The sequence below is a fragment of the Salvelinus sp. IW2-2015 genome, linkage group LG2 (assembly GCF_002910315.2).
Source record: "Salvelinus sp. IW2-2015 linkage group LG2, ASM291031v2, whole genome shotgun sequence".
NCBI lineage: Eukaryota > Metazoa > Chordata > Actinopteri > Salmoniformes > Salmonidae > Salvelinus > Salvelinus sp. IW2-2015.
This window is the reverse complement of record NC_036839.1, coordinates 38,202,096-38,208,749: the sequence shown is the minus strand read 5'-3', so window position 1 is coordinate 38,208,749 and position 6,654 is coordinate 38,202,096. Positions and strand designations below refer to the sequence as shown.

Genomic DNA, 6,654 nt, shown 5'->3' with positions numbered 1-6,654 from the left:
GAAACTGGAACAGCAGCAAAGCCAGGTGGACTGGGGACAGCAAGGAGTCATCATGCCCGGTAGTCCTGAGGCATGGTCCTAGGCTCAGGTCCTCAGAGAGAGAGAAAGAAAGAGAGAAGGAGAGAATTAGAGAGAGCATACTTAAATTCACACAGGACACCGGATAAGACAGGAGAAGTACTCCAGATATAACCAACTGACCCTAGCCCCCCGACACATAAACTACTGCAGCATAAATACTGGAGGCTGAGACAGGAGGGGTCAGGCGACACTGTGGCCCCATCCGATTCCTTTTGATGGCATAGAAGGCACTTCTTGCCTTGTCTCTCAGCTCGTTCATGGCTTTGTGGAATTTACCTGTGGCGCTGCTGTTTAGGCCGAGGTATGTATAGTTTTTTGTGTGCTCTAGGGCAACGGTGTCAAGATGGAAATTGTATTTGTGGTCCTGGCAACTGGACCTTTTTTGGAAGACCATTATTTGTGTCTTACTGAGATTTACTGTTAAGTCTAACCTAGAAGTAACAAAAGCATGGATATATTTTTCTGCATCATTTTTTAACAGAAAGTTTCTGATTTTTGCAATGTTACGTAGATGACCCCTCCTGTCTCAGCCTCCAGTATTTATGCTGCAGTAGTTTATGTGTCGGGGGGCTAGGGTCAGTCTGTTATATCTGGAGTACTTCTCCTGTCTTATCCGGTGTCCTGTGTGAATTTAAGTATGCTCTCTCTAATTCTCTCTTTCTTTCTTTCTCTCTCTCGGAGGACCTGAGCCCTAGGACCATGGTTCAGGACTACCTGGCATGATGACTCCTTGCTGTTTAGGTTTTCTACTGCCAAGTTTACACCTTCACTATTACAGTAGAACGTTTTGTCCAGGAAGCTATCTAAAAGGGATTGAATTTGTTTTTGCCTAATTGTTTCTTGGTATGTTTCCACACTACTTTCCTTCCATCTATAGCATTTGTTAATATTACTCAGTTCCGTTGGCTTTGATGCCTCATGATTGAGTATTGCTCTGTTCAAGTAGATTGTGATTTTGCTGTGGTCTGATAGGGGTGTCACTGGGCTGACTGTGAACACTCTGAGAGATTCTGGGTTGAGGTCAGTGATAAAGTAGTCTACAGTACTACTGCCAAGAGATGAGCTATAAGTGTACCTAGCATAGGAGTCCCCTCGAAGCCTACCATTGACTATGTACATACCCAGCATGTGACAGAGCTGCAGGAGTTGTGACCTGTTTTTGTTGGATATTTTGTCATAGTTGTGTCTAGGGGGGCATATGGGGGAGGGAATGTTGTCACCTCCAGGCAGGTGTTTGTCCCCCCTGTGTGCTGAGGGTGTCAGGTTCTTGTACAGTTCTGGTATTTAGGTTGCCACAGACTAGTACGTGTCCCTGGGCCCGGAAATGATTGATTTCCCCCTCCAGGATGGAGAAGCTGTCTTCATTAAAGTATTGGGATTCTAGTGGGGGGATATAGGTAGCACACATGAGGACATTTTTCTCTGTTGAGATAATTTCCTTTTGGATTTCTAGCCAGATGTAAAATGTTCCTGTTTTGACTAATTTAATAGAGTGGGTTAGGTCTCCAAATTAGCATAACCCCACTGGTTCCCTGTTTCACACCTGGTAGTTTGGTGGATGGGACTACCAGCTCTCTGGAACCTAGAGCGCAAACAGTGGGTCCGTCTCCTTTATACCATGTTTCTTGTAGGATGACAATGTCTGTATTTTCAAATTATTTGATGAAGTCTTGGTGCCTGCTCTTTAGGCCAAAGGCAGATGAACTCAGACCTTGTATAATCTAGGATGAGATAGTAAAAGCTTTGTGTTCCATAGTGTCTAGTGTTGTTTTTGTGTGGTTTAGGCCCGGACCATCACACTAGGTGTGAGCAGAGCATGATACATACCTCTTAGGTCTCAGGATGGGGCTTGTGTGGGTGTAACAGTGGGGTTGGGCTTGCTGCTCTGCTCACGGCCTGGGCATATGTCCTTGCTGTCATGTTGAGGTCCTTGCCGCAGGGGCATTGGGTGGGCAGAAGGGGCATAGTTCTGATATGGGGGGGCCTATATAGGGTGTGGCCAGGGTTTGCTTGGGGTGGTCTTAGCTGGTTGGGGTGTGGCTGGTGACGCTGTGTTCTGGTGTAGGTCCTCTTGGCGTGGGTTTTCTCGGTGCAGGTCCTTCAGGAGTAGGTCTTACAGGTCAGGGAGGGTGTCTCGCTGGTCTGGGCGGGGTGCTCGTTGCTCTGTTGCTCCTGTGTGAAGTGCTGGGGCTACGGTTGAGGGTGACGTCCTTCAGGGTCCTGGCAAAAGTTGGGATTGCTGCCGTGTAGAGTTGGACCTGGTCTCTCTCTCGGATTATCTGTAGAGGACATAAAGGCAGCATGCTSTGTGTGTTTGCATGTGTCACTGTGTGTGAGGCCTTCTATCTTTAGGCACACAATACCAGAGAGGCATCAGAAAAAGACTTCCCACTGCCACGTATAGGCAGTATTTCTACTGTTCACTATCAATACACACAGCTGTTGGGATGTGACATTGGTTAGCCTCTTCAAATGATAACAACCAGTGAAACTGGTGAAGCAGCACAGCAAGATGGACTAAAGAGAACCACTAGACTGGCTCGCCTCTCACAGCTTTTTCTTATAATACAGACCAGAATGGGATCCCTTACTTTAACTGAGGATTTGCTTTCCCCACCTCCTCAACTTAAAACTACAAACTACCCACTGGGCATGGACGTCAGATCAACATCTAGTTTTCATTTATATTTGGTTGAGTTGTCAACTAACCTGAATTCATCGTGAAAACGAAAAAAAATATGGATTTAATTTTTTTACATTTTATTTAACTAGGCAAGTCAGTTAAGAACAAATTCTTATTTACAATGACGGTCTCCCGGGGAACAGTGGGTTAACGGCCATGTTCAGGGGCAGAACGACAGATTTTTACCTTGTCAGCTCAGGGAATCGATCCAGCAACCTTTCGGTTACTGGCCCAACGCTCTAACCCCTAGGCTACCTGTCGCCCTAAAGTTAGGTGAAAAAAAATACAAAATTCCCTTTTTTTCCCATGTTGATTCAACGTCATCATATAGATTTTTTGTTGTTGAAATGACATGGAAACTATAATGACACAGGACGAGACCCAGATGCTGACACAGGAGGCAGATGGTTCAAGTCTCTGATATTTATTAGAATACAAGGGGCAGGCAATAGGCAGGTTGAGGACAGGCAGAAGTTCATTAACCAGGTCAGAGTCTGAAAGGTACAGGAGGGCAGGTAGGCTCGAAGTCAGGGCAGGCTGAACAGGTCGGAACCGGGAGGGCTAGAAAAACACGCTGTTAGGCTTGACAAGACAAGACAAACTGGCAACAGACAAACAGAAAACACAGGTATAAATACACTGGGGACAATGGGGAAGATGGGCAACACATGGAGAAGGGGTGGGGACAAGCACAAAGACAGGTGAAACAGATCAGGGTGTGACAGGAAACTACTTTGATTCAACCAGTGTTTGCCCAGTGGGTACTGTTCTTACTAATAACCAGTAACTACTAGTTACAGTAATTTACATATTGTGAAATAGGTGAAAAATATTTACTCCTGTTCCTAGAATGAGAACATGATGTACAGGCATAGAACAAAGTAGAGAGAGAGAGGAATCTCCTCTCGCTCTCTGTCTCACACAAGCATGTACCCATCCACACARACACACCGGCCCTGTGGTGGGGGTAAAGGGCTTAGAGCTTCTTTAAAGATGAAATCCAACCTAATTTGCACCGGGCTGCTCCCCCCTTGTGCTCCAGCTATAGAGCTGTGAGCCAGCCATGACGAGGAACCCATACTAATGACAGATCAGCTGTGTTTTTCCACTGGTTTCTAGAACTACATCCATTGACAATTGATAAACATTTTCCCCTACTTTTCCCTGACCACAAACATGCCTCTCTGACATGGGAAAGGGGTCCTTGGAACGTCCCAACGTCCTTAAAACGGTTAAGGTTAAGGTCAATGTTAGGGTTAGGGAAGGGGTTAAGGTTAGGTTTCATGTTAAGGTTAGGGTTTAGGGTAGGGACGTCCCAAGGATCCCAGGTTGCACTAACCTTTCTGACATGTAGGTGTTGGAATCACGTCAGATCTATTCATGACATTTGTTAGGAATGATCAGTCTGACCTGGTGAGATAAGGGTAAATGAATACGTGAAGAGAGAGAGAGAGAACACAAACTTCTCTCTGTAGTAAAGGAGACAGTGAGAGTGTGGTGAGAATGAAATGGCAGTTGTGAAGGAGTCTCTCTCTCAGAAAATTGCTAACATTTCCTTTTATGAACTCTAACTCAGTAAAATATTTGAAATGTTTGCATGTTGCATTGGTATCTTTGTTCAGTATAATAAAAGGGGTAATGTTTCTGTTATTTTGACAGGTAGCTACTGTAGGTCTTTGGGGATTCATTCATGCTTAGAAATGTTATCTTTCACTGGTAGGTGGTGAAAGGTGTGGGGAGTGTGTTTCAAGTTTTACTAGTTGTACTGTATATACGGGATACACATGGTATACACCGTCCAACGAAAATGCTAACTTGAAGGTTCCTTCTCGAAATGCAACAATAAGAAATAAGAAAATATAAAAATAGGAACATTAAGTAAATGTCTTAGTAGAATATAATAACATTTTAGCATAAATGTAATACACAATTTATAATCCAATATTTACACGTGCTTTGGGGAAGGGGGGATTGGGGCCAAGTGTTTGAATTGTGCATTACTTAGCAATCATTATACGAGTATGGTAACAGCAGTTGTGATGTGTATGTAGTGTGTGTGTGGTGTGTATGTGAAGGTGCAGAGAAGAACAGGTGGTCAGACCAGTTCAAGTGTTCAGCAGTCTGATGGCTTGTAGATAGAAATAGTCTCTGAGCCTGTGAACAGCTCATGGCTGGGGTGTGTGGGGTTCTTGATGATGCTTTGGGCCTTCCTCAGACATCGTTTCGAGTATATGTCCTGGATGGGTTGGAGGTGCAATTCCTGTACRAAGCCGTGATGCAACCGGTCAGGACTCTCTCTATGGTGCAGTGGTAGTATTTGGAGAGGACCTGGGGTGGCATGCCGAATTTCAAAAGATGCCATAGGAAGTAGAGATGCTGTTGCGCCCTATTGACAAGAGTAATGGTGTTGTTGTTTGTTCATGTCAAGTCCTTATGATGTGGACGCTGAGGAAGTTAAAACTGCTGACTCTCCCTACCGCAGTCCAGTTGATGTGTATTGGGTCATGTTCCCTCCTTGGCTTCCTGAAGTCAACAATCAACTCCTTTCTTTTGCTGACATTGAGGGAGAGGTTGTTGTACTGGCATCAAAATGTCAGTTCACTTTTCTCTTTCCCTATAGGCTGACTCGTTGTTGTTGGTTATCAGGCCTACAACTGTGGTGTCATCAGCAAACTTAATGATGGCGTTGGTGTTGTGCAAAGCCACGCAGTCGTGGGTGAACAGGGAGTACAGCAGAGGGCTGAAGACAAACACCTGGGTTCCCATGTGTTAAGAGTCAGTGTGGAGGAGATGTTGTTGCCAAGCATCACAGCCTGTGGTCTGCCCGTCAGGAAGTCCAGGATCCAGTAGCAGAGGGTGGTGTCCAGACTCAGGGCTCTGAGCTTGGTGTCCAGACCCAGGGCTCTGAGCTTGGTGTCCAGACCCAGGACTCTGAGCTTGGTGTCAGACGCCAGAAGCCTCTGAAGCTTTGGTGTCCAGAGCCAGGGCTCTGAGCTTGGTGTCCAGACCAGGACTCTGAGCTTGGTGTCAGACCCAGGGCTCTGACTTGGTGTCCAGACCCAGGTCTGAGCTTGGTGTCAGACCAGGGCTCTGACTGTGGTGTCCAGACCCAGGGCTCTGAGCTTGGTGTCCAGAAGGCTGAGCTGTGTCCAGAACCAGGGCTCTGAGCTTGGTGTCCAGACCCAAGGTCTGAGTTGGTGTCCAGACCAGGGCTCTGAACTTGGTGCTCAGACCCAGGGCTCTGAGCTTGGTGTCCAGACCCAGGGCTCTGACGTTGGTGTCCAGACCCAGGGCTGAGCTTGGTGTCAGACCCAGGTCTGAGCTTGGTGTCAGACCCGGAAGGAGCTTGGTGTCCAGACCAGGGCCTCTGAGCTTGGTGTCCAGACCAGGGCTCTGAGCTTGTGTCAGACCCAGGGCTCTGAGCTTAGTGTTCAGACCTCAGGCTGAGACTTGGTGTCCAGACCCAGGGCTCTGAGCTTGGTGGTCCAGACCCAGGGACTCTGAGCTTGGTGTCCAGACCCAGGACTCTGAGCTTTGGTGTCCAGACCCAGGGGGGCTCTGAGCTTGGTGTCGAGCTTGGAGGGAACTATAGTGTTGAATGCTGAACTGTAGCCAATGAACAGCATTCTCACATTCAGTTGAAGTCAGAAGTTTACATACACCTTAGCCAAATATATTTAAAAACTCAGTTTTTCACAATCCCTGATATTTAATCCTTGTAAAAATTAGGATTTTTAGGATCACCACTTTATTTTAATAATGTGAAATGCCAGAATAATAGTTGAGAGAATTATCTATTTCAGCTTTTATTTCTAGCATCACATTCCCAGTGGGTCAGAAGTTTACATACACTCAATTAGTATTTGGTAGCATTGCCTTTAAATTCTTTA

At 46.1% G+C, this 6,654-nt stretch overlaps 1 long non-coding RNA gene across 1 annotated transcript in view; it reads right to left on the bottom strand.

The window, feature by feature from the left end:
- Positions 1-3,172: 3,172 nt before the first annotated feature.
- Positions 3,173-6,654, bottom strand: part of LOC139028660 (uncharacterized) — a 20,094-nt gene continuing 16,612 nt past the window's right edge. Inside the window, exon 2 of the long non-coding RNA XR_011480870.1 lies at positions 3,173-3,365. This is a non-coding gene — a long non-coding RNA (uncharacterized lncRNA). The remainder of the gene's footprint in view (positions 3,366-6,654) is intronic.